General features: G+C 43.8%; 1 protein-coding gene across 4 annotated transcripts in view; it reads left to right on the top strand.

Moving 5' to 3' along the window:
* Nucleotides 1-2,492: 2,492 nt before the first annotated feature.
* Nucleotides 2,493-27,882, top strand: part of Rai14 (retinoic acid induced 14) — a 152,229-nt gene continuing 126,839 nt past the window's right edge. Inside the window, exons 1-2 of one of the 4 annotated variants that reach the window (XM_040757617.1) lie at nt 2,493-2,599; nt 17,506-17,591. The gene's annotated coding sequence lies outside the window, so the exon portion shown is untranslated. Of the gene's footprint in view, nt 2,600-17,505; nt 17,592-22,173; nt 22,235-22,696; nt 22,912-27,882 lie in introns of those variants that run through there. The other 3 variants (XM_021231783.2, XM_005078006.4, XM_005078007.4) reach the window with 3 other exon arrangements.

Below are 27,882 nucleotides of genomic sequence, written 5' to 3'. Positions count from 1 at the left end.
CCTTTTGAAGTTATGGATGGAAACTATTAGAGTGAAGGAAATGACTGAAATAGTTTTCCCCAGTCATGAAACTGTATCAGCACAAAAGCTCCAAGAACTCTCCTTCTGCTGCCTAAAAGTGAACCCGAGTGCTGAGCCTGAGCCTGCTCGCATTTCACACATCCAGGAGGATAACTCTTTAAATTGAGCTTCTCACTGAGACCAGAAATGAAACATTCCAGCTTGTCACTGATCTCTTACAAAATTTGGAAATCACCTGCTTTTTATAGTTAGGATTCATCCAAAACAGTTCAAAGGGGCCAGAGAGTCTTTGTTTGCTCCAGGTTTTGGTTTTAACTGCTTCATTCTTGACGTTTCTTTGCCACAAAGCCTCCCAGGACTAAAGAGTAGCCAAAGGCTAGCTTTGCTTTTATAAGCTGGGAAGGGGTCCCTCTGCCCACCTCCACCTAATCCACAAAGCACAGACACAAGGAACTGAACCAGACCGCACCTTCTAACCTTTGATAGGTCTCCGGACATCCCAGCATACAAGACTCCAAGCCCAGGAAATCTTGACTGCAATTGCTTGAATTGTTGCTGTCTGTTTATTTAATTGATAACAATAACTGGTATTTCCTTCTTCAAGTTTGTTATTTAGACCATGGAAGGTAGAGCCCTGTGTGGAGTGTTGTGAGAAAAGAAAATGTCAGGGGTAACTTTGATTTATTTATTTTTGTTTCTTTTGAAGCTCTGAAAGTAAACAGAGGGAAATAAGATCCCCGCCCCCAAGAAGCGCAGTAAGAACTACAGTCATGTGCATTCTGGGTGTAACAGTGGCTGGTGTCAGGTATCAGAAACTTGACTTCCTCTCCTGGCCTCACAAGGCTCATGGACCACCTACAACTTTGGGTTGTTGGCTCATTGCCCAAAGCAATCCTGTGAAAAGGAGAAGAAAGGAGCCCAAGAGAGGAGAGGTGAAGTCCATGGTGACACAGGCTCAGTCTCGAATAAACTCTGGGAGTGACATAAATGGGATCATTGTAAAGACTCTCAAGAGATGTTCATTCTCACATGTACAGTCCTTCGCAAAACACTAGGAAGCCATAACAGGCACAGGATGGGACTGGAACACTGGGAACAATATGTAGCCTAGCTCAGAGGTAGAGGCGGTTGGTTATGTGAGGCTTCTGGGAGGTGATAGCTATCCTGGCCAAGTTCTTTCCTGAAGCAAGGACTCCTACAATTCACTGGACCTGAGATATGCATTCATGTTCACGCTGTAACAGCTCTAGAACTTGGATTCTGCTTATAAACCAGGGAAATTTGGGATGGGTCTAGGGTCAGGTGGCTTCCCTTAAAAGGATATTATTAACAGTTCTGGAACAATCTTGGGCATCCTTTCATCAGGTTAGAGTTACTTAAAAGGCAAATATTACATATGCAGTGTTTAACTGACAGTTTCAATGTTTTTTTTAAAGATTTATTTATTATATATACAGTGTTCTGCCTGCATGTATGCTTGCACACCAGAAGAGGGCACCATATCTCATTACAGATGATTGTGAGCCACCATGTGGTTGCTGGGAATTGAACTCAGAATCTCTGGAAGAACAGCCAGTTCTCTTAACCTCTGAGCCATCTCTCCAGCCCCAGTTTCAATGTTTTAAACAAAATTTCCTATGATTTGGTGCCAACAGCAAAAAGTTACTATCTACAGAGGAAAGCTTAGAAATGAAGTAAAAATATTTGCATTGGACATTAAGAAAACAGTTACTTAGCCGGACGTTGGTGGTGCATGCCTTTAATCCCAGCACTCAGGAGACAGAGGCAGGTGGATCTCTGTGAGTTCAAAACCAGCCTGATCTACAGAACGAGTTCCAGGACAGGCTCCAAAGCAATCCAGAGAAAACCTGTCTCAAAAAACAAAAACAAACAAACAAACAAACAAAACAAAAAAGAAAGATAGAAAGAAGGAAAAGAAAATAACTACTTATCATTAGAAGAATGGCCTGAATTCTCCATGTTTTTCAGAAAACGTATTTTTACAGGAGTCAAGATACTCACAACCCAGTGAATCTGTGTTATATTTAGTTACTAAGATACCCACAATAATCGTGATCATAATCACTGCCTACCATATATGAAATATTACAGAGCAAGGAGGTAGAAGTTTACAGTAACAGAGAAATAGATACAGGAAGTGTCAGATTATCCAAGGCTGGTGCTACCAACTTCCTGTGAGATCTGGTGTTGTCTTTACAAGTCTATATATCATGGTGTTCATGGTTTTCTCTTTTCTGGTGGTAGTCAATGGTGCCTTAACTTAATGAACATATTTGGTCACAAAGAGTAGAACCCCCCTCACCAACCAAAGACAGTGGTGTTCTAGAGCCAGTGCCTGGAAACCTGTTCACAACAGAGAATGTCAACACATGCCTACACTCAGTGACATCACAGTCACTTGAAATACACCCATTGTAGGAGCATTTTTACACTTTAGAAACTGGCTAATTCCATAAATCAGGATTTTGTTTGCCTTTCAAGAACACACTACTGCTGCTGAGGAATTTGTGGATTATACTGGACTCTGTCATGAAGATTGGTGAAGGTTTGGAGCCAGGTAATGTACAGTTATGGAGATCAAAGCTACCTTCCTACACTGTCTTCCCCCAGGCTCTCTACCACATCCTCTCTTATTTCTACTTAGACCCACACATCTTCTCATTCTCCTCGTTGTGGAGAATCAGAGGCATGGCTGCAAAAAGCTTTTCCTAGACCTCTGGCTAGAGCAGGGCCTTGAGAAGTGAAGGATGAGACAGAAGAGAAATGATTCAAAGGAAGTGGCTGGGGCTAAGAAGGAAGATTGGAAGGGTGTTTCAAGCAATGAGAACTTGCAGCACAGAGTCACTGATTGTTCCTAGAGGACAAAGTGGACACAGTAGGGAGACATGAGGCTGAGGAGAGGAGTAAGGTGAAATGTGGGACTGTGTGCATCTTATTGGGTTGTAGCTTTTACTTTGCACCCACGGGATTAAAAACCAGAAACCTGAAAGTCAGCAGACCTGTGGTCTAGACGGCCCTTAACCAAGGTAACTTGAAGCATGAATTTATGTATGAGTACCAATTGACTCCTTCCAGAAGAAGTAACTAACACCCATTCTCTCACCTCAAAGGTTAGTTAGGGAGGCAAATGATATCAACATGAAAGCTTTTTAGGACCAAGCTGTAGTTCTGGGATGAGAGACTTACTCATCTGTAAAATGAGGGGTTACATTAGATGGAGTCAATGTTCTTCTAGTTCTAAAATTCTACAGCTCTGTTATTATCCTTATTATCTGATGACCATGATAAAATTATAGCTTTTATGGACCTGAAGCACCCTCCCTTCATCTGGCCAAGAAGACATCATGCAAAGCTTTTAGGCTGGTAATGCCATTTCCACAGAGACACCAGTAACCAGAAAGTTATGCAGGAATGTGAATTGTTTGGATCTGAATAGGAAAAGGAAATTGATTTGTAAACTAGAAGTAGAACCAAACCCTTTAAAAAGAAGAAAGGTTTCTTTCTGTACATCACATGTAAATATGAGACCAGATCCCTCAATTGGTAAACACTCTGGTTTTTTTAATGCTGCATATTATGCTACAACCAAAATACCAAATGATTTAACAGTGGTTTTCAAAACCCAAAGATAAAACAGGGAGGTTTGGAATCATGAGGTTTAACTTTTCTTTTTCTTTTTTCATTCCCAAATTGCCCTTCAACCACAGTGTTTCATGTTTGGCAATGCTCTCATGTTTTAGGAAGGGAAATAAGTAAAATAAAACACTCTTCGTAGAAGTGGTTCATCAAAGGTGGTATCATTAATGGCTGGTTATAGACTGGAGTCCTTGCTGATATAAAAAGTTCTTTGTAGATCAGGCATCCAGCCAACTGCCCTTGCCAACTGCCCTGGCCAACTTCCTTGCTTACAGGCAGATCTCATGGAACTCCCAATGAGATGTTCCTCTTGGTCCAGGATGGAGATGGACAACTAAGGCTCAGATCTACTCGTTGGCTTGCTCAGGGTCTCACAGCCAGCAAGTAGCAGCTCTGGGATTTCAAGTCACAGAGCTAGGCTCCATGCTTCACATCCTTGTTATTGCTTCATGCCAGCTTATCTCTGACTGCCGCCGAATATGATTTCCTAAAGACTGCCTTTCCAAAGTTCAAGATAACCCTGTCACCCATATGGATGGGGAGAGAATTTCAGCAGAAATAGAGGCTCCGAGGTCTGAATTTGCAACAGTTGGGAATGAGTGGTCAGAACAAGCATTGCCATTTATGCCAAGGTAGATGGAATTGGAGGCAATCTTGTTGAGAGAAGTGGACCGGAACCAGAGAAGAGCTTAGCAAGTATTTCCTCCATATGCAGATTGTAAATGAGAAAGAGAGGGGGCAGGGGGACAGGGAGAGGAGTAGAGAGAGGAAGGAAAGGGAAAACACACCGAACAGGAGGAGAGGACTACTAGGAGAAAGGAGAGGGCTTCTGGGAGGGGTGAGAGGCGAGAAGGAGATAATAAGGAGAGGGGTGAGGACATGACCAAAATATAGGTGTGCATGATCACAATAGAAGTCATTACTCTGTACACTTAACAGGTGCTGTGCTGTGATACGTCTGATAGCCGTGAGTGTTCTGAACACTTGGTCCCGCAGATGGTGGCTCTATTTTAGACACTTACAGACCCTTTAGGAAGTGGAGACTAGAAGGAGGAAGTGGACCACTGGGGGCAGGCCTTGGGATTTTACAGCCCAATCCTACTTCCTGTCTACCCTCTTGTACTTCCCTGCTGCCCCTCCTACTGTAAGACTATGTCTTCAAAGCTTTGAGAAAAGTAGCTGATACATGCCCTATTAAAGCAATAATAAGTAGGTGGCTTCTCCAACATTTGCAGCAGATACAAAGCAGCCATGTTTTCTGGAAGGCACTGCCTAGAACATCAAAGGCATCATGTCTCAGGAAGGGCTGAGTTTCAAAAAGCCTCTTGCCCCATGTCTAAATGGTAGGCTTCCTCATCCCAGTTAGTAAGGATTTGAAAGAAGAAAGGAACTCTCTATCCCAAACCTGGCTACCTCCCTAATGGTGGGCCAAATTCAAAATAGCAATTGCAGCTGTTTCTCTCTATATTTCTATATTTAAAATAAAACTCTGGGAAGTCAGGTCCTATGGAAAAGATTCTCTCCACATTTCCCAGCAGTGCTCTTCAGTCCAACCTTTCCCCCACATGCCTTTCAAAGGACTTTAAAAAGGCATGCAAAGAAAACCTTTAAAATGTGTATTAGGTTCTTTCCTCTGGTTAACCCTACGTTTCAGTGAGGCACAGAAGCCCATCTGGAAGGCAGTCAGTTAACCAGCTCAGTAGTGTACTCTATTCAAGTATAGCGAGCAAGCTGGAGGCATTTGTTGAGCATTTACTAAATGCCTCAATGTGTGGGCTAAAAAACCAAGACAGTGGGATATTAACAGACACCCGAGGGAATAAACTTGGGGGGGGGAGAAAAAGCAAACAAGATGTCTAACTAAACAATGGCAAGTAACATTGTCTGAGGTAGGAAAAGACTAAATAGACAGCAAATTGTAAAGCTCTCTTGACATGCTTTAACCTGTATGCTCAGAAATATCCTCTCTCGGGTCCTTTTCACCCCCAAGACAGTGGGAAGGCTCTCCCGCAGTTCTGACTAGGAGCTGAGAACACAAGAACTAGGCTCTCCCCTCCCCCATGATTGTCCCCTCACAGTCCTGTATTTCCACCTCCCCAGGAACAGAGACTGTGGTAAGTAGCCATTCACACTGATGAGTGAATTTACTAACTGTATACCAACTGAATTTCATTCGGACTATAAGGTGACTGCCACCATGCTGATGAATTTTAAGTCTGTTTTCTTCCAGTTGTGGGAAAGGACATTCAGATGGGATTAATGGAGGGTTGGGAGACAAAAGGAGCACCTACAATTACCTCTGTCCTATTAACCAAAGTGACCCTGAGAATCTCAATTTAAAGGTCATCTCTTCAGAGATCCCTTCCATGACATGAGTTAATGTGGGATTCCCCCCCCCAACATGTACTGTATCAGAAATGCTTTTGTTTATTTACTTGTGAATTTATTATTTGTCTCCATACACTTTGCTCTTAACATTGAGTTTAAATAACTTTGTGTTGTGATTGAAATGTTTGTGTCTCTCTAAAATCATGTTGAAACTCAACCCTTAATGGAAACATGTGACAAGTTGGGGCTTTTAGGGGAATTTGGGTCCTGAGAACTTGGCCCTTAGGGATGGGATTAGCGCTCAAGGAATAAGACAGTACCTTCCTGGGCCCCATCTCTTCTGCCCTGTGAATGCAGTGACTCGGAAGTAGAAGGCACTCTCACCAGACAGTAAACCTCGATTCTGGCCTTCCCAGACTCCAGAACCATGAGAAATACACTTCTGATCTATTTAAATTATCCAGTCCCAGGTATTTTGTTACAGGATCAAGAACAACCCATGACACTTTGTCAGTTGTGTTTTCCTCTTTCCCATGGCCTGACACACTAACTAAAATATGGAGGGCTAACAGAGGGTCATTGTTGAGTGAACAAATGCTTGCAAGAGAAAATGGTCGGATGCCTCCATTGGACAAACTGATATCGTTCCTCAAGAGTGGGTGAAACGGATATGAAGAATTGGTAGCATCGGGCATTGACCTCAGCACCCTAGAAGAATGGTAGGCAAAGTAGGGACCGGATGTCTGTTTTGGTGACTCAAGTGATATTTGAGTCACAAATATCCATTAGTTTACTCACTCTATGACCACTTCCAGCATCCAAAGGCCCAGTTAATTCAGTAATTGCAGAAGCATCTATATGGGCCACAATTTGAACATGGTGATAATCTGAATCCTTTAGAGAATTTGTTGAGGCCGCCCTAGACTTGCCACAGTGAAACAGTTAGATGCCAAATTGTGTGAGTTGTTGGGACGAGAATTTAATAATGGCTTTTCCTCATTTAAAAAAAAGTTAACCTCCTAAATAAAAACATAGCATCTTTCAAAATATAATTATAAACCAAAAATCTTTTTACTTACATTTTGTGTGAAGCTTAACGTCTAATAGCCATCTATTTGTTGTATTGGTTGAGACAGGGAGGCTGTTGTGCAGTTACACACATCTTGCTTTTATTCTCTGCCCATGAGGGCTAAGAAGAGCTCTTCCTATAACTGTAACTCAGAAGCTCAAGGTTAACAAGGCTGATTTTATGCCTCCCCCAAATGGGGGCAGGGCGCAGAGACTTCGGTGACGCACACACAGGATTCTAAATGTCCACTTGTGGATGCCACTTATAGCTCTGTTCTCATTTCACCTCCCACAGCAAGATTTATTGTCACACCTCAGTTCAGCAGGGTACGGATGTCCAGTACTCCCACAGAGGCGAGCACTTGAATGTCTGTGGAAACTTTAAATGCACTGGGGAGGAGGGGGAAATACCAGATAACTGGCTGTGATGACACACAGGCTGAGGCAGGAAAATCATGATTTCCAGGGTGATCTGGATATGCAGCAAAGAGAATCTGTGTCAAAGAAGCAGGAAGTCTGCTGGGGAGATGACTCAGTAAGTGTCTTAGTCAGGGTCTCTATTGCTGACAAAACACCATGACCAAAAAGCAAGTTGGAGAGAAAAGGGTTTATTAGGCTTACACTTTAGCACTGCTGTTCATCACTGAAGGAAGTCAGGACGGGAACTCAAATGGGGCAGGGACCTGGAGGCAGAAGCTGATGCAGAGGCCATGGAGGAGTGCTTCTTACTGGCATGTTCCCATGGCTTGCTCAGCCTGCTTTCTTATAGAACCCAGGACCACCAGCCCAGGTACGACACCACCCACAGTGGGCTGGGCTTCCCCCATTGATCACTAATTAAGAAAATGCCTTACAGCTGGATCAGAAATTGAGGCTCCTTCCTCTCTGACGACTCTAGCTTGTATCAAGTTCACATAAAACCAGCCAGTACAGTCAGGATATGCTTGCCAGGCAAGCATGAAGGCCTGAGTTTATGCCCAGAGCTAATGTGAAAAGCCAGGTGCAGCACCAGAATCCTAACCCAGGGGACACAATAGGTTCTTGGGCAGGTGTGTCTGACCAGCCATGATTGTTCAATCCACAGGCTCCAGGCTCAGGGAAGACCCTGTCCCAAAGGCTAAGGTGGATAATGACGAACATCTGAGCTGGAGAGAGAGCTCAGAGGTCAAGAGCACTGGGTGCTCTTTCTGAGGACCGCATGGCCGCTCATAACCAGGTGTAACTTGGGATACAAAAATCTTTCATGGGCACAGCACACATGTGGTGCAGAGACACACATACAGACAAAATACACACATATCTATGGGCATTATATTAATATTATATCATATATGTAAAATATTGTAAAGATAAACAAATCTTAAACAAAGAAAAAGGATGAAGGGACTATTTCGTGAATCCTGTGACTTGAGGTATTTTGAGAATTCATGGGTTCCAAGTACCGTTCAGTTCTGTTTGCTTGGTTTTAAAGAAGGAGAGCAGTGGAATTTGAGACCAGCTGTAGTAGTCTACCAGACATGTTACTAAGTTTAACTTTCAAACCTACCAATACCAAAGAGTCCAGCAAACAACATCAGAATAACACAAACAGTATTGAGTGCGACAGAACTTCCTTCATGGCTCTGCATTTGCTTTGAGTTCTCAAGGTCTAACACAGCCTCTTCCTGTGTTTGCCTGTAGCAGAGATGCTCTGCATTCCTTCACACAACTGCAGCATGCCTCTGCTGGACAGCATAGGAAATGTTAGTCTCTTCAAGTTTCCCTGTCTCCATTGTGGAACTGTCTGGTCTGGTCTTTCAACATCTTTACTCAACACACTTTTGGGAAAGAGTGCAGATCCCAGAGCCCCAAGAGTCAACTTTTGGTTCAAGAGCATCACACAGACCAGAGTCATCATACAAGCCAGAGAAAAATCTAGTTGCTGCTCATGCAAAATCCTGGTCAAAAATACACGAGGAAGGAATTCTTTGGAATGGAAGGTGGGAGGTACTACTCAATGGTTTCACTCCAGCCCAAGCCTGACCTTAGCTATGTTCAGGAAGCCAGTGTAACAAGCCATTTCTGGTGCACTATAACATGTGGACTTCCTAGCAGTCAGAGAGAGTACTTGGGTCTGCTTGACCATGTGGCATCAGTTCTACAGAAAGAAAAGATGAATTTGGTTGTTTGTTTTAAAACTAGGTTTTACCATGTAACCCAGCCTGGCCTTGAGCTCATGATCTTGTCTCAGCCTTCTGAGCACTTCAGTCTTCAGGCATGCAGCATCACATCCGATCAGAACATGAGTATCTAGTGCTCTCTCTCCCAGATGAACCTTCCTATTAGCATTGAGGAGAAGGCATGTACAGAAGCAAGACTGTCTTAGCTATGGCAAACAAGAAACAACAAAATATCATAGGCTCGAAGCCTAAACAGCAGACACTAATAGTCTTGCAGTGAGATCTACAGGCTGGAAGTCCAAGAACAAGGTGCAGCAGGATTAGTTTCCTTTGACGCCCTCTGCTTGGCTTCCAGACAGTTGTTATCTTGCTACCTCTTCACATAGTTATTCTTTTGTGCCTCTGTGTCCTTATTAAACACTAGATTTGGATAGGGCATACTCAAATATCTTAATTTTACCATATCCCTTTAAAGTCCTGAATTCCTACAAAGTTACATTCTGAGGTACTGAGGTACACAGGATTTGGGTTGGGAAATAGAAGTCTATCCATAATATAAACTCCCCAATGCTTCCTTAAGTAACTAAGTTCCTCATTCTGTCCACAAATAACAGAGTGTCAGGTATGACTGCCCTCCAACAGACCCTTGCCAATACTGTATATATACATAATTACATGTGACTTTGGTATACTGTTCAAAAAATAAAGGAAAAGAAAGAAAAGCAAAAGAGAGGCAAAAGAATGACTAGAATATAGATGGATGTATATAGTGTCATCTACCAGTCTTTTCTTTCTAGGGATCCAACCAATATAAAGAATTTTAACGGTGCTGTCAGTGGCTCAGCACAGTCTAATTATTTTAACAATGGAAATCTGTGTTGTGGAGACAAGCATAAAGGAGCCTCTGAAGAAGTCAAGATGCATAGTAATACCACCCCATATTCTTCTGAAAATATCTTTAAGTTGCTCTTAATCTTGGGTGGTAGGTTAGCAGGACATTCAATTTGAGGGTAACTTATTTTCTCTCAATACTATGAATTGTATCTTTAGATTCTAGATTCTTTTACTTTTGTTGAAAAGACAAGTAGCTATTTTTTCTTTATTTGGCAATGTCATCTTTTTCTCTGGGTCTTTTAAGTATATGACCTTAGTTATTTAAAGTTTCATCAGAACATTAGATATTCATTTATTTTTTTTGCTTGATTTCTGATGTATTTCTCTACCAATCTGAGAAATCATATTCGTGCCATTTCTGAATATCCAGGTTTTTAATTATTAGATTGAACATCGCCTTTCCTTTCTTCTGTCTATTCTTCTAGAATTCCAGTTTCAAGTGTTTTGAATATTTTTCATTCATGTCATTTAGCCTCAATTTCATAGTTTCCATACCTTCATCCCTGCATAGAGCATTAGAAAACAATTCTGAAACCTTTTCTTCCACTTCACCAAATGTCTTTCAGCTGTGTGCTATAATAGACTGCCAGGGATGAGTAATTAGCAAGGATTGTAGTTCTCGCAGTTTTGGATACTGGGAAGTCCACAGTCAAGGTGAGCATCATCTGAAAAACCCTTCTTGTCATGTGTCCAGATGACAGAAGACAGAGGACCTGAAGAGGGCAATCTCTGAACCCTTATTTAGGAGAGGTAGACTTCACTCTACATATCCTTTTCTCAACAATACTGTGGTCAATTAGTGAGGATGGAGCCTTCATAAGCTATGTATCTTCCATTCTGCTTGAACATTGTTGTTTTAGACTTAAGTTTACAGCATAAGAAGTTTGGGGAATATGTTGAGACATATTAATTCTCTCATTATCCATGATAAATTATAGCTGTCTAATCCATCCAATCTGCTTTAAATTTCAATTGCTATATTCAACATTTAAAGAAATTAAGCTTAGTTCTTTTCAGAATAATTCTTTATTCATGTTGGTCTTTTGTTTGTTTCTTGTGTTTCCCAGTGTTTCTGACAGTTCAGAAACATTTTAAGGATATTTCCTTTATAGTCTGTATCAATAGATGACACTGTGCCCAGTTTCTAGTTCTGTCCTACGTTGTTTCTGCTGATCCCAATTCAGAGGATTTGTTTTCTCATGCACTTACAATTTTATGTTGTTTCTGTGAGATTCCTGTTAAAGATCAGCATCCAAAAACATCTCGCTGAAGGAGCAGTTTGGTGTAGCTTCATGTAGTTTGAATAAGATTCACTTTTTATAAACTATTTTTCTACCCAAGGCTTCCCAGACCACAGAAGTATCTGCACTAGATCCTGCTAAGGTCAGGTTTAGGGTTACAAACTGTCAGAAAACTCTCATGTTTGTTTGTGTTTTCATTCCTTTCACCAGTACCCAAGAAAATCACATTTCTTTCTTGACATTTTGGCTTTGGCAGAGGATGCTAATTTTTTTTCTAACCCACATTTGTCTGAGGATGTGGATGTTTGATATTCTGGGTTGTCTCCTTTACCAAGAATGAAGCTATGAAGACCAGTAGATTACCACAGGCTGCCTGCATTTCAGGACCTGATGTCACTCTGGGAGCCATATTTTGACCTTATGAGTCTCACTTAGTATTTGATGACAAAAAATTAATAAGTGGAAAGACAAATGTATAAAATTATAAGAAGGGATAATCTCAGTCCAGGGGAAATGACGTGAGTGTGACCACCTGTGAACCATGTGTTTTTTAGAATGGTATAGACTTTCTTTATGTAAAAAATAAGGGGAGAGTAAGATATGTCAGAGGAACAGTAAATGATTTCCAGGGGAACTTGGTGGTCTTATTGAAAATAAAATGGCTTGTTAAGAAGTCCACTGGGCTGTCTGGGCAGATAATTGATTGTTAGTGATTCTCGGTGGAGCTGGAGTAAAGGATACTGGTGTGATGTAGGCATGACCAGAAGTGCCAGCAGACCCCCATGCTTCCTCCTGTGATACAAGTTTAACTCACAGAGACTGTGGAAAGGAAACAGAGGCAATCTTTTTCTTCCTTGATGTGGGAACACAGACCTGAAGAAAATAAGAGACTTCAGAGAAATTCTCTTGTAACATCTACTGCTGTCCACATTTCTTTAATTTAAAATAATCCACATTCCAAGATTTGGGGATGATGGTTCCTGGAATCCCTCATTTTACAGTAACAGATAAAGTCAATATCCAGTCTTCTTGTTTTCTTATTAATAGAAATCCAAGTATCTTTGGTGTGTGATATTCCCAAGTAAAAACTCTTTATTTCCATCCTTTCCTTTTAGTGGTGTGTTCATATGGTGCTGTCCACCCACCAAAAGTTAACTCGTGAGGCTTTTCCCCTTTCTTTTTCAAAGCTGGTTTCAAAATAAGTATTCTTTGACAAGTTCATAGACATATACAAGGAATCTGGATTATATCTAACCTCACTTCTCATTTCCTATGATACCACACAAAATGTGTCCCTCCCACTTTAATGTCATTCTTTAAAAAAATCATGTGTATGGATGTTTTGTCTGCATGTATATATGTACACTACATGTGTTTAGTACTCTTGGAGGCCAAAAGGGGAGCATTGGGTTCCCTAGAACTTATAACAAGCCACCATGAAAGTTCTGGAAATCAAACCCAAGTCCTATGAACAGTAGCCAGAGCTCTTAACTGAAAAACCATCTCTCTACCCATCCCCTGCCCTGTTTCTCCCCTCAATACCCCACTTGAGTCAGTTTAATTAGTGCTACCTCGACGAGCATGAGACACCTAACGATGGACACATCCACAAAGAAAAATGATTCCTCCTTCTCTAGCTGCCGTCAGTTGTCAATAGCTCCTCATCAAAGGGTGGAAGCTTTTGATTCCCTCCCCCACTCATGACGGAGTTCTTGACTGACTTGATCTCACACAGGTCTTATGCAGGTAATCATGTTTGCTGTGAGTTTATTGTTACGATGTCCATGTCTCATCTAAAGACAGCATTTCACAACACTCTTCCCCAACCTCCAGTGCTTATACTCTTTCTGCTCTCTCTTCTGCAGTGTGAGGTTGACACAGCTATCTTATGTACACCTGATCACTCAACAGCCTTGTTTTATCAGCACGTTGACCAGCTATGAATCTCTGTATTGACTGGTGCCCACTGCAAAGGAAGTTTCTCCAACCAGGTTGAGAGCATCACTAATCTTAGTAGGGCTTTGAAATAAATAACAAGCACTTATGAGTAGGAACTGAAGGAGCCTGAAGTTCAGCAGGGACCTTACTAAACTGATAGGTGCTATGGTGGTTGAATAAGAAATATATGAGCCTAGTCATCAGAGAGAGATATTAGAAGGATTCAGACGCATGGCTTTGATGGAGTAGTGTGGCCTTGGAGGAAATATGTCACTGGGAGTGGGCTTTGAGGTTTCAAAAGCCCAAGTCAGCCCCCCCCACCTCCCTGCTGCCTGCAGATCTGGATGTAAAACTCTCAGCTACTTCTCCAGCACCATGTCTGCCTGCATGCTGCCATACTGCCCACCACGAAACTACAAGCAAACCCCAATTAAATGCTGTCTTTTATAAAAGTTGCCAGGGTCATGGTGTCTCTTCCCAGCAATAGAACAATGACGAACATGGGTACTAAAGACGTATTTAACTGGAGAGCCATATGTCCATTTTGCCATAGATAAGGGATGACAGCATTTGGCAGACAGGGACTGGCTTCACAAATTCCTGAGGAATGCTGGCTTTTATCTAACCACCAAGAATCCCCCTGAAGTCCAGGCTGAGCTTATTTCTGGGTATTTGGACTGTCTTTTGGAGCCCCGGGAACTGGAGTTTCCTTTGGACCTGACAGTAACTAGCTTTGAAGTGGTACAGTATGGTGGGTAGTTCTTAAGGCAGCCAGAAGAGCTTAGTCACATTCTGCAGTGCCATAACACTTCAGCAGCACCGCATGTTCCCCTTTCAGTGGCGTGACTGGCCAGGTCATACGGCTTTGCAAAGCCACAGAATGCCACTGAAGAACCAGAGAGCAACATGAAGTTACTAGCTGCCTTCTTTTGTTGACTCTTTTTACCCACAGAGAAATTTAACATTTAGTCATCTACCCCTGATAGCTTAACTGTCTGCAGATAAACTGTGCATAGGCACATTAACAGGAGAGAAGAATGCATCTTATTAGCTTGTAGAAACAGAAGTCATGAGATGTGCAAGATGCATCTTGAAACCTTTATAGAGCCAAACAAGTGGCTAAGAGAACCGGTACCCACTAGTTATTTACTCCCCAATGCAGATTTCCTTTATAGATGTGAATTTCTTATATGGAAGTGTAGCCTCTTGAAATAATTGCTGTATTTGGAGAGGTCTGTAGATTATCTGAATAATAACCAATTGGAAGAATTCCAAAGACATACATTAGGATGAGGTAATTGACCTTCCCACAGTACAATCATCTTCATGCTATCTCTCCAAGTGGACTGGGGGGTCCGTAAGGACCAAATAATATCTCATATTTCCATATGAGTTTAATGTTGTAACTTACATTTAGTAAAGTTTCTTTATAAGATCTAGCAGATAGCATCCTAAAAGTCACAGCCTATTAATGACAGTAGAGATTCTCCACATCCCCTCTCATCTTTCCCCTAGCTTTTATGGCTCTCATTTGCTTCTTTATATTACTGACAACAGTACTATTTTCCTTCTTTTCTGCTTCCTGTGAATTAGCTGGCTACTGTCCAAAAGAAAAATGGGAAGCCAAGACAGACCAAGCAATTTAGCACAGCTTTTAAGTGCAGGTGCCACTTAGTAGGTTTTAAATTTACTACCTGAACATATCGGCTTTGTGTGTTTCGAAAAAACGTTCATTTTCCATCTTAACTTTTAGGGAGACTGAAGCTCAGTTCCACCATGATTCTGTCAACAGCTTGGAACCGGGCGAGAACGCTCTTCCTTAGGTCCCCTTCAGAGGGCCTTCTTAGGCCATCGTGTGTCTGCATGCAGCCTTCCTGCTTTCCCTGGCCTTCCACAGAACTCACCTCACAATGCTATGATACAGTGTCTCCCAAGCACCCTTCTAGTTTTTAATTGGTTTCCATCTCCCGGGGAACAAGCATTCGGGAGAGAATGCCTAGACGCTGGGTGGGACACAGATTCTGGGTCACGGAGGGAGAAGCAGGAAGGGGAGGAATGTTCCCATAATTTATATTTGCTAATATGAGCACATTAAGTAGGAAGTAAGTGGAGAGCCCTCTTAAGACACACAGTTTAAATAATGTTTAAAAATACTTCCCAGAAGCCCACAAAGCAAATATGAGACCCACTCAAAGCTCCACCTCCCTTTCTGTCCCTTAGCCCTGGGTCTCTGGGTGAGAGGTTCCCAGCCTTATTCAATGCCAACTTCCTTTCTTTTATGCTTCATTTCAAAGGGCTTCCCAAATTCTCTTTCTTGTTAGACAATTCAAGGGACATACTCCCCCTTGGGTGACCAATAGCTACCCAGATATCTTTTGTCCCAGAACCTTCCCTGTCCCCACTTACTGTTCTATTGTAAAAACAATTCATCTTCCTGGTTTTTGTGTTCTTGGGGTTCTAGGAACCTGGGGGAGCCTTGCTCCCCACTTCCTGCTTTGCCAGTTTCCATCCTCCTTCCTTTTCCCAGCTTAGCTCTGTTGAAGGAACATTTGCCAAGGACCTCTCTGGCTCCCCCAATTCCACCTCACTTTCCTCTTTGGGGATGACACAGACCAGAACATGTTCCCAGTCATCTTCATATTCTGCCACTTAAACCAGAAGTCTAGAATGAGAAATTACAGCAGTCTTTTCTGAGAGGCAAGGATGAATTTTAACTTAGGAGAATCCCCGTCCTGAATGTGAAAAACCTCCTCCAGGTGAATGTTTGCATAGCTGGAGGAATTTGCACTAAGGCAAAGCAAACAAAGAGTTTGTGGAATTTTGTTGAATATTTTCGCAGCAGTGCAGTTAAGTGCCCTAAGCAGTAACAATCTCCTGCAGTGGGAGGATGAGTTTTAAAAACAAGAAGCAGTCGGTTTCATGGGGTTACCGAGGATTTTAGAGACAATGGGAAAATGGAAAGTGCAAGACCAGAAGTCAGATGGTCACAGAGTGTTTGAAAACCACAGCATCAGCAGAAAAAAACAAAAACAAAACCTTATCAGTAAGAGTAGTATTCAGATGTACTCACTGGATAAAGAAAGGAGTACAAACTAAAATAGCTTCTAAGCAGAACTTGATATATCTCAAAAGGAAAGTAGGAGAGTCTCAAAGCTCAGGGTAAGCACCATAACAGAAAACAAGTGTACAACAGAAACAGCAGCTGGACTTAGAGTCACTCTTTCTGCAGCAAGAACTTGGAACTTTTGTAAGGCCCCATGCAGGAATCACCCTGCTCTTGTTACCTGGCTCATTCTGTTTGCAAGGTTTAGGAGTCAGAGACAGCTCAGCCCAGCCCAGTTAGGATAGCCAGCTCTGCAGAGGACCCTCTGTGGTGATGATCTGAGCGAAAGATGCTGATGTCACAACCCACAGCAGACTGTTTTAAACAGCATCCAAGAGTGTGGGCCTGAAATACATAACGATGATATATCAATGTGTGTGTGTGTGCGCGTGTGTGCGCGTGTGCATGTGTGTGTGTGTGTGTGTGTGCACGCATGCTGTACATATGTGAATGTGTGAATGCAGAGGTAGAGGTCAGGGCAGTATATTGGGTGCCCTTGTCTATCTGTCACTCTCTACCTCATTGTCTAAGGCAGACTGTCTCACTGCTCTGGGAGCCCAGGTTTTTATGTGGGTGCTGGGGATTCCCTCCCTCCCTCTCCTCTCTCTTTTGGTATTTTGAGACAGGGTTTCTTTGCGTAGCCCTGGATGTCCTGGAACTTGATCTACAAACCAGGCTGGCCTCAAACTCAGAGATCCGCCTGTCTCTGCATCCTGAGTGCTGGGACTGAAGGTGTGCACCACCACCTCCCGGATACTCTCTCCCTCTTATACCCTCCAGTTGCATGTAGTTATGTCCCAGCTGCACAGGGATCTCAGAAGGTGCACCTGTATAGACAGGTCAATTGAAGGGGATTCTATCGACGCAACTCACAGAGGTTGTCACTTATGCTGAGATGTGATTTTGGGGTGATGCAGGTATTTTGGGGTCACCTATGCCCAATAAACTCATTAGCTCACCAAGCTAGAATTGGATGGTATCCTTACTCTGGTTGGTTCTGGTGTCTTATCTGCGGCAGGAAAGTGTTCACATCTTCCTGGGAAACTTAGCTCAATAGACTTTCAATGGTTACTTTTTCTTTTTCATTCTCCCAAAGGTCACTTTCAAGGGCTCCTGAGACTGTGACCTCCAGCAGAAGCAAGAAAAGCTGTGCATGGTGTACATACGGACTCATATGCCAAGGTACCCTTTCTGACCCTGGAACTCCGTGAAAGCTGCAGCTTGAGGTTCATGAGCACTTGGGAACATCTTCCAAAGCATGCGTGGGGAAATATTTCCTGGCATTTCTGATGAGCACAGTAAGAGAACCAACTTGGCAATGGAATACATAGGGATGGGCTTTAAATGTTCTGAGAAAGGAATGGCCATCAAGGTCAAACTTTCCATGCCTTTGGTTGTTTGTACTCAGGGTGATGCCAGCTGGGGCTTTGTCCTCCCATTAACCAGTCCCCTGCAGAGCTGAAAATAAGGGAAGAAATTGATTGTCATGTGTTAGCAGAGGTGCCTAAAAGGATCATTCCAGACTTGGACCACCATGTTTAGATTCTTACCTCTACTCTTTCTAGTTCTGTGATTTGCATAAATTTCTGCATCTATCTTAAACCTAGTTTCCCCATTTAGGAATATAGGATAACATGATGCCTAGGTTGGTCTGGATTTTAGGAGAAACAATACTTAGGAAATCCATGTTATGTCTCATGAAGACAGGACTTTGCAACAGGACAATGGCGTTGGAGCCATGCCATCCTAAACTGAATCATAACCCCTGCTACCTGATCATAACCTGATGGCTTTGGGTAAATCACTTACTCTTTCTGTGCCCCAGGCCTTTCCGACCCATCAATCTGCCACAAGGATTAACTGACCTAACACTTACGTTAGCATAAGATGTTGCCATTTTTGTCATTTGTCCTCTATTCAGACCTGCCTGAAATTTGCAACTCCCCCTTGACATTGAGCAGTGCGGAAGGCTGGACACTTAAGCACATGGTCACGGTAGCTGACCACTTAGAAAAGAGCTTGATCTGTACTGAGTGCTAGAGTATGTTCACACATAACAAGAACCCTTAAAGCAATGTCACCAAAATGAAATATAACGTAAGTGGAATAATAACCGTTTAAATATTCTATTAAGCATCTGTTTCCGTGTGTGGTGCTGGAGACTGAACCCATGACATTGTGCCTGCTCCAGGAAAGCGGTCTACCACTTGAGCTAAATACCCAGCTCTAGTAACCACATCTGTTTAGATCAAGAAAGAAATAGGTAACATCATGTTAACATAGAAAATATTAACATTTCTATTCCTAATCAATATAAAAACAGGGCTAGGGACACTTTCCTTTTATTTATTTATTTTTTAACGTTCATACGAGTACGTGCAATTGGGTATGCTTGCATTTTACGGTAGGTGCTTGATGGGTACCCGGTAGACCTGTAGCATATGTCACCACCAAACTACCAGGACAGTGCCGAGGATCAGAAGTTCTGAGTCATCGCCAGAGCCTTAAGGCCTTTTCAGGTCTCTGGTGCCAAGGCCAAGATGCTCAGCTCGCCTGCTGCCTTCTGTGAGCAAGGCACTGAGGCAGGACTTTCTGTAGCCTCCTCTCCTGAGCAGGTGGGCAACTTTGCTGAGACACAGAGGAGAATGACCTACCTTTGGAAAGGCATCTGCCAGCTTCCTGGTTAGTTCAAAAACCACAAACCAGTTGGTGTTTGAAGTTGCTTTACCATCATGGACCTGCTAATTTCTAAATTCTGCAATCTAGTTACTTCATTAATGTTTTCCTGTGTTAGTGGCTTCATACTAGGAAATATAAAAAGTTTTTTCTGTGAACATTTGTGCTTGTGTGTGTATACAGCCTTCTGACTGTACTATTGTTTTCCCCTTCTTGTCTGGATTGGCTCCAGAGCCCCACATTTCTCTTAATCTGGATGCTGCTTTTTACTAGACAGAGTGGGGGTCAGATGCTGACTGTGAGTCAGCGTCCCATCACTGTAACAAAATACAAGAGATAATCGACCTATAAAAAGATAAGCTTTAATTAATTAATTTGGACATTTGAGATGAGGTTTCATGTAGCCCGACATAGCCTTGAATTCATCATGAAGATAAAGATGACTTTGTTCTCCTGACTCCCCTGCCAAGAGCTGAGATTACTGGCACGTGCAATCACTCTTGGCTGGAAGCCTGATTTTAGTTCACAGGTACAGAGGCTGCAATCTGAGATTCACCGTCATGGTGCCCGTAGGCTGGTAGCAAAGTGTTGTATGATGGCCAGTGCTCATGGCACATCCAAGCTGCTTGCTTCATGGAGGGGAAACAAAAAATAAAGGTAGAGATACCTGGGCACACAAACCCCTTTGAGGGCACAGATGTTGGGACTTGAAACAACTCTTAGAAGTGTATACCTCCTAAAAGTTCCACCATCTCCCAATAGCACAGTCCTGAGGGTCAAAGCCTTCAGCACTCATGGACATCTCAGATCCAAACGTCAGCACTCACCACACACCAAATAAAGTGGATGGTGCTTTGGTTATGGTGTGATATCTATTTTCTTAGGCAAGGTTGGGTAGTTTTTAATTTATCTTCAAATGTTCCTAAGCTGAGGAGAACCAATACTGATGAGAGATTGAGCAAAGGAGGAGATATGATATTATTTAGCTTTAAAAACAAAACCTGAGTCTTACCAAGTCACTGTATTCATTCATGAGGGTCTACTAAGTGCTAGATGGCTATTCATGAAGTCCGTCTAAGTGCTTGAAGGCTGCACTCTTTGGAGTTTACTGTTGGTGTGACAAGAGAATGACTAGAAAGTGCTTTACCCTAAGAACAACAAGGTGACTTTGCTTATAAAGGCATTGCAAATCAAGAGTAGGATTAGGGATTTGAACTGAGAAGATTCTAAGAGGCCATGTCATTTGATGTGTGTTCTTTTATCGATTAGGAAAGTAAGGCCAGAGGAGGTTAAAACAATCCAAGTTCAATAGTAAGCAAAATAGATGAATCTGAAGCCTGTGGTGGTGGTGGTGGTGGTGGTGGTGGTGGTGGTGGTGGTGGTGGTGGTGGTGGTGGTGGTGGTGGTGGTGGTAGTGGTGGTGGTGGTGGTGGTGGTGGCACACACCTTTAATCCCAGCACTTGGGAGGCAGAGGCAGGAGGAGTTCTGTGAGTTCGAGGCCAGCATGGTCTACAGAGTGAGTTCCAGGACAGCCAGGTCTGTTACACAGAGAAACCCTGTTTGGAAAAATCAAAACAAACAAAGAAATGGATCTGCTCACCTGGGCTCCTAGCTCTTAGTATTCACTGCAATACGTTATTGTGTCACAATTACCTTTCTGGGGATAAAGGAATGCAACTTGTTTATCCTACAGGATTTTAACAGATAGCAGATACTCACTTCATTCTTGCTGCCCATTTACAGTCCCAGAGATTTTCAAATATCCTGAGCTCAGTTGTCATTTCTAAAACTTCTGGGCAAAACAAACAAACAAACAACAGTGAAATAATACTTTACTCCAAACTTGACCATTGCTTTTCTCCATGCAGGAGGGAGAATTTTAGCTGTAGTCTAAGGCAGCTGGAGACACTAGATGGAGTCTATTAGATGCCAGTTTTGACTCTGAAAAGAGTGAATCTCAAACGGTTTTGGCATAGTCTTCCTTCCACACAATGCCTCGCAACACATCAGACTTGCTGATGAGGGCTGGGTTATAAACTAATGAGAGTAGGCACCTATGGGAGCCTGGCAGCTTGACAAAGGCTCTTGACAGGTGACTGGGCAAGATTAGCAGAGGTGAGGACTTGGGTGATTGAAAGGCTGGCTAGACACTTGTTTAACAGTTTAACTGCGACTTGTCATCGGTTCCTAAACAAAATGCACACACTTACATTTCCAAAGCAGCTCTTTATACCCTGTGCCATCATCCCAGTGGCCTTTGACTTAACAAAACGCATTAGGTGAAAAAATCCACCTACGCTCAATGCTGTAGGTTCAGTGCTCTAAGGTACTCACACGGTAACTGATTAAATGAACCAAGATGAAAACCTGGGTTGCAGAAATTGCCAGCATTAAACAAAGAGCTTATCAGTTACGTTTCTTTTAGTGTGGTTTGGGTTCTACATTGTCAAGTGTGCATCTTGCTTTGAGCTAGTTCCCCCCTCCACCCCCCGCGGGGATCTTTTTGATGCCTGATGTGAGGAAAGGAAGACTATTGGGATGAAGCTTTGGTTTTCTAGTTGGCAAGTTGGCTTGTGATGAGGCAGGGCATTCTCTTGGGGCAAGGAGCTGCGTAGGGGTAGGGAAAAATACACGGGATATCTGATGTTAATACACAGTCAAGATACTGTACACTGATCGCTGTTAGAGTGAATCTCACTTCTGTCGGAATTGGCTGTTTTCCCTCCCAACTTCAGCGGACTTTGAGTAAGTAGATCCTAGCAAAAACAATTACACCACTTAGTTCTCTGCGTGCCAAAGACACAGGAGTCCATAGAGCTCTCTGGTGAGTCTAACTTTCTACGACCTAGCTGGTTAGTGGCACTAAACTATGGAAAAGCCTGCTTAAATTAAGGGAGTAAGTAGAGAGGTTTGAAATCCTCAGTATTAACAGAGGTGTCATCTAGGTTCAGAGGTCCTGTCTTGGTGGGCTGGGGGAGGGGAAGCTTCAGGAGACGTCCAACTCAGACACCCCGCTGAGGGCGCTCCTGTTCCTTTCCAGTCAGTCCAGGTTGGAGATAAGTCTCCCAACTCCTGAGCAAAATACAACTAAGTTTTGTCTTACCACCTGAGGAGTGGTATGGAAACAGTCCGGTTCAGCCTAGAAAATGTGAGTACATTTTCCTCTACTTTCTGTTCGATGACTTTGGAAATGGAACCGATTCGACTCTGGTTCTGAGGGGCTGCTTGGGTCAGTGGCTCTGACTTCTGCCCCTGACTTTGCTTTCCCCAAGACCACAGATAACATTGGAAACTGACCAGAAACGAGTGCTTTTTAGGGCCCTCATCCTTACCCCAGCAGTGGGACACGCATACCGCGGTTCCCACTAACTTCAAGTTAAGATGTGAGACAGATCCACGCAGGATCCCACGATCTGCAGAAATCAAAACTGAACGTGAACGTCTTGGACTCGGCGCGGGACGGGGCGTGGGCGGTGCGAGAGCACCTCCCGCAGGTCCGGGGAGCAGCGCCCAGGCCAAGTCACCTGACTCCGGGAATTTGGGGCCGCGCGGGGTGGGAGTGGCTAGCACCTCCCCTCCTCGAGCCCACGGGATCCAGGTCGGCGGGGGCCGGCGCTCCGTGGCCACGTGGTGGTGCTGCCGCTGCCCCCGCCCAGCCGGCGGAGCCCGGGAGCTGAGCGCCCACTGACCCCCGCGTCGGGAGGAGGAGGAGGGACTCAGCGCAGGAAGCCGAGCAGGAAGCGAGCCCGGCGGCCGCGCTTTCCTGGGGAAGCGGCGGGCGGGACGGTCAGCGGGGCCGGGAGCGGAGGCTACCGCTTGGATGGGGTGAGTGGTAACGCCGGGCGGGGAGACTGGGTACGGAGTGCGGGCTTGGTCCCCGCCTTTGTGTCTGGGGCTGCAGAGGGCGAGAGCGCAGGGAGGGAGTTACGGTCTGGACACACAGCTTTGGCCACCCACTGTCCGCGGAAGACAGTTTTGGGGAGGGACGGGAGAGATGGTGGGGTCTGGCAGAAACAGGACCGACCAAGTTAGGAAAGGGGGCTCGCCTCCTCTGGCGGTCTGGTGCGGGGCAGAGGCGCGGGGTGTCTGCGGAGGGAGCGCGGGTGGGAATGAATGACCGGACCCGGGAGGACGATGTAACTGAGCCCCCGGGGCAGCTCATCCCACCTGCGTGCCCTGCCCAGCGTCCTGCTCCCGAATCCTTGCTCCCGGGCTCGACCTACCTCTTCGCTGAACTTGGAAAAGCCGGAGAAGGAGGTGCGAGCGGGAGACGCCGGGTGGCTCTGGATACCCACAGTCCGCTATTGTTCCTTTACGGACTTAAGGGAGCCGGTGAGCTGGCGGGAGGACGAAGGCGAGACAGCCCCGGGCCTGCCCGGGCTCCCTCTTCCCAACCCTCCTTGGCATTTTCCCCCACCACAACTCCTAGGACGGCGGGGAGGAGGATGCTGGAGTTGGGGCACACTCCAGGCAGCCCAGCTAGGTCACCATCCATTGCGACCCGTCTGGAAGGGCGGGCACCCTTTCAACTCTCATCACTGTTGGCTTGGGCCAGTTTGTGTCTGCAGTTTAGCTTCTGTAGTTTGCAGCGCTCTTTCACCTTGGGTTTCGCATCTCATTTTTGGGATGGGGTGGGTGGTGGGTGGTTTGAGTCTGGAAAGGCAACAGATGGGGGATTAAACCAGATGGAACCCACTGTGACTTGAAGAGGCAGGGGTGACCTCTCAGAGGCCTGAGCTTTATATAAAGCCAGGCTTTCTTTTCCAAGGAGCCCAGCTGAGCACAACTTTACTCCCAGCGATGAAGGCCACTCACTCATTGGGTACCTGCCTCTTCCCTTCATTCTGGGCTCACAGGTGATTTGACTGGGAACCGCGGTAGGAAAAATAACGCGGAGCTGCCAGGGACCAGGAGTCTTTGCTCATTGTCTGTCTGGGGCAGGAGATCTCAAGGCTATAAAGGCCAGTCGGCCTGGGGAGGAACTAGCTTTGCCCGTTAGCGGGACTTTCATTAACTCTTTTAGCGCGAACTTACATCTGCTATGAGTTGGAACATAGTTGGAAAAAAAAACCCCTGTGAATCTCAGGGAGGTTGGACTTTGCTTTGTCCCACGAGTGCTGGGTCCTTATTTACACGTGTGACAGCAGGTTGTTTTTGCTTTGATTTTTAACTGATGGAGGATTTTATTTTACCTTTTGTTAGTAATAGCTTACTAGCGAGGCCTTATCTCCTGTATGCTTATGTGGCAGCCAGTGTTAGCAGAAGAAATCCAATTCTTGTTTAATATGGACTGGGAGAGACATCTGGTGTTGGGCTGTCAATTTTATCTCTATTCACAGAGATACTTTGTTAACGAATTTGTTGTAGAATTCACATCTTTAGCTTTTTTTTAAGTGACTTTTAAGAGCAGTGCAAGTGTACACAGCACAGCTGAAAGATGTTTGTACTGTCATTGTGACCCTGACTAAGAAGGGATGGCCCAGCCACTGGGGATTCAGTGAGAAAGAAATACGGTGGCCACACACATTTGCTGTCTCTAGACTGCCACTTCTTAAAGTGTGTCATCAGAAGATATAACTGCCATTTCCCTTGGTTTTTGTTTGCCATTTGTGTGTGTGGGGTGGGAATATATGTGTGTACATACTCGGTATGTGTGTTTTCACATGGACACCAGGACATGCTTGTGGAGGTCTGAAGACAACTTGTGAAGTCAGTTCTCTCCTGCTATGTGGTTTTGGGACCTGAACTCAGGTCTTCAGGCTTGGCAGAAAGTGCCTTTTCCTGCTGGGAAAGGCAGCCCTTTTGTTTCTCACTGATGCTGCTGGCACTCAAGCTCAAGCTGGGGGCCTGTAGTGTGCTAAGATGGGCTCTACGCCATGTTAACGCCCACCCCCCACTGCCAACCAGCTTCAAAGGTAAACTGAGATTTGGAGTTAAGACAACTGGGCCTTGGATTTAACAGGATGCAGTGCTGTTTTTCCTCTCTTCCTTTCTGAACCTGCTTGTCTTCCAAAATAGAGATAAATTGAAATATTTCAAAGATAAGCAAAAATTGAGCTTAGTAAGGCATTAATTAATCTTTCCACTATGTGGGTATGACAACAAATTCTTTATCTGTCCTTTCTTCTCTGCTTCTAGCCTCAGGTAAGCAAAAATGACTTAGTGCAGACATAGTTTTCAAGCATGCTCGGTCCTTCTGTGTGTTTATAAAAAAAACATGAGCATTTATGCATACAGTTTTACATTCATGGTATAATTCTATATACCTACAACTTGCTTCTTTAATTTTTTTGTTTGTTTGGGATCCATGCATGTCTTTACTCACATTGGTTATTATAGGCAAATCTAGTATGTGAATCATATGGTATATTCACCCCCACCCCCATCAAATAAAAACTGGTTTCCAGGGCATCCTTCTAGCTGAGAGAGAGCCCACCATTTATTTATTTATTTATTTATTTATTTATATTTTTTATTTGCTGTAGCGAGCTGTGGTGTAGCAGTCCACGTCCCAAGATAGGCTTCCTGACTCACAGATTTTCCGTGCAACTAGTTGCTGGGTTAGTGAGCTCTTGAAATGCTGCTTTCCTTATTTCATTCATTTCTCAAGGAAAATTTAGGGTCTGTCTCTGTCATCTGTCAGATGAAAAAGTGAATACTGGTCACTTTTAAACTCTAAATAGTTAGGTCAAGTTACTTGATAGGATTGTTTTGTTTGGGTTTTCTTTTCTTTTTCATTATTAATAAGAATAGTTCATTATATTTTGAGTTTGGTCTAGTGCTAAGGGCTTGTTGGTCCTCTGAACTGGGATTACTCATTCAGTGTCGTCTTCCTCATTTCTTCCTTGTTAGGCCTAAGGGTTCATGCAGGACTCCTCTATGGAAATGTGGCTGTGTTAATGATATGACTTATCCCTAATGGTACCCAGCTCCTCAAAGAAGAGTTAGGCCTCTGTGTTATTCCTTCAGATTTCGAGGCACATTCTGGCCCCCGAGTTCTTGCCTTTGATGTACCTTCTCTCTTCTCCCCGGAGCTCATCCCCCACTACATGGGCTGTGGCCTTTCCCCCTGAGGTGTTTTCTCAGACACTCCCGCCTAGTATATCCTGCAACCTTTCCCCTGCTTTGTTTCCCAGTGTGGTCCCTGTCAGTTTCTACCTAGCCAGATATGTTAATTTATGTTCGTACTGTCTTCTTATACTAGAGTACAGATCTATGAGGGCAAGAGTTTTGCATCTTTTTAAATTGTTGTCCCATGAGTATGGTGGCACATAGTAGTTACTCATGTCGGATAAATATACATGAGTATAAGGTGCTTTTTTATTGAATTGGAGTGTAAGTGTTTAGTCCTGAAGGGCCTGTAACTTGTTATGTGGACTGGATTAGTCTCTCTCACTCCTACCTCTGCTCAAGGTATAGAATCACAGACACATGCCACCAAGCCCTCCCATCCGTATTATGTTTGTTGTTTAACTCGGTATTCTTTGCCTCTGCTTTCTTCTGCACGGTAGACATCCTGGGGGTGTTAGATGTTCTCTGTAGTACCCCAGTGTCACTTACAGGTCCTAATGGGCTTTAAAAAATGTCTTACAAAGAATCCACTCTATTTCACTATGTAACTTAGCCCAGAGTACTTGTGTCTTGAGGTAGTTTTCCCCCAATGTTTTGCCTGAAACCAAATTCAAGGAAAAACAAGGAACATGATGCTTGGCCACATGTTCATCTCTCATTTTTCTTGACAACCTTGTCTTCCTGGTGATCCTGATGTGAAAGGGGCAGACCTTTCCCTCCACACAGCATCTCTCTAAACTTGTCTTCACAGTCCTCAGCAACACCAGACACAATGAACTTCTAAGACTTGCTACAGAGGAGTGTCTGCATCACTCTCAAAGGCCTTCATCTAGGAAGATTGTGGGATAGAGTCTTTTTTTATGGTGGAGGGAAAGTGTCCTTCATCTGAAGGTCTAAGAGCAGCCAGTGTGCAGCAGGGACCTAAAAGTGTTCAGGGTTAGAACAGTCACATCAGAAGGTCCTTAACTCATGGTACAGACAACATTCACTGCACAGCACAGGCTTTATTTTGCTGGGAGCCAACTGAATTTTCTGTACCATGGGTGATGAGTATAGGAGTTGACAGAACAAAGCTAGATGTGTCAAAAGCCTTTGTGTATTTTAAAAGTGGGACAGGGAAAGGAGTCAGATTTTTTCCAGTTAAAAGCGATACTGACAAACATCCTAAAATATGACTAGAATGTTGAATTACAACCATTTTGTCCTCTAAGTAAAATGACAGTGAACCGACCAGTATGGTAGGGTTCAAGATGGGCTTGGTTAGCCACAAGCAGTGGGTCACAGTGAGGTGCTAAATGAAGAGATTTCTTCTCTTGGTTTATAGTTGCAAGCAATACAGCAATACAACAAGAGTTACAGAAGGATTGCTCACCATATTTCTAGCTCCAGCCTTCTGTAGGGAACAAAAAGACTGACTGATGGATTATCATTGAATTTAGCCAACATTTTTTAAAGCGGTTCTACTGACTTATTAGTGCATTTAAAAACAAAACCTTCATTGAAGTAAGTGTGCCTCTTCAGCTTTGTATTCAGAGACATCAGTAGATATCTACCACGGGGTATATGATTAGTACTTATTGAACAACACCTACGAGCATGTCGTTAAGCCCCTCACAGTAGCCATGAGACATAAAGCCATCTGGGGTAGAGATGAATTTAAATGATAATCACAGAACAATGTAGGCTGCAGCAAAATGCATGTTGGAGCTGAGAAGATATTCAGGA

The sequence above is a fragment of the Mesocricetus auratus genome, unplaced genomic scaffold (genome assembly GCF_017639785.1).
Source record: "Mesocricetus auratus isolate SY011 unplaced genomic scaffold, BCM_Maur_2.0 Super-Scaffold_100015, whole genome shotgun sequence".
Classification (NCBI taxonomy): Eukaryota; Metazoa; Chordata; class Mammalia; order Rodentia; family Cricetidae; genus Mesocricetus; species Mesocricetus auratus.
The sequence above is the reverse complement of the archived record's forward strand: the minus strand, read 5'-3'. Positions and strand labels throughout refer to the sequence as shown.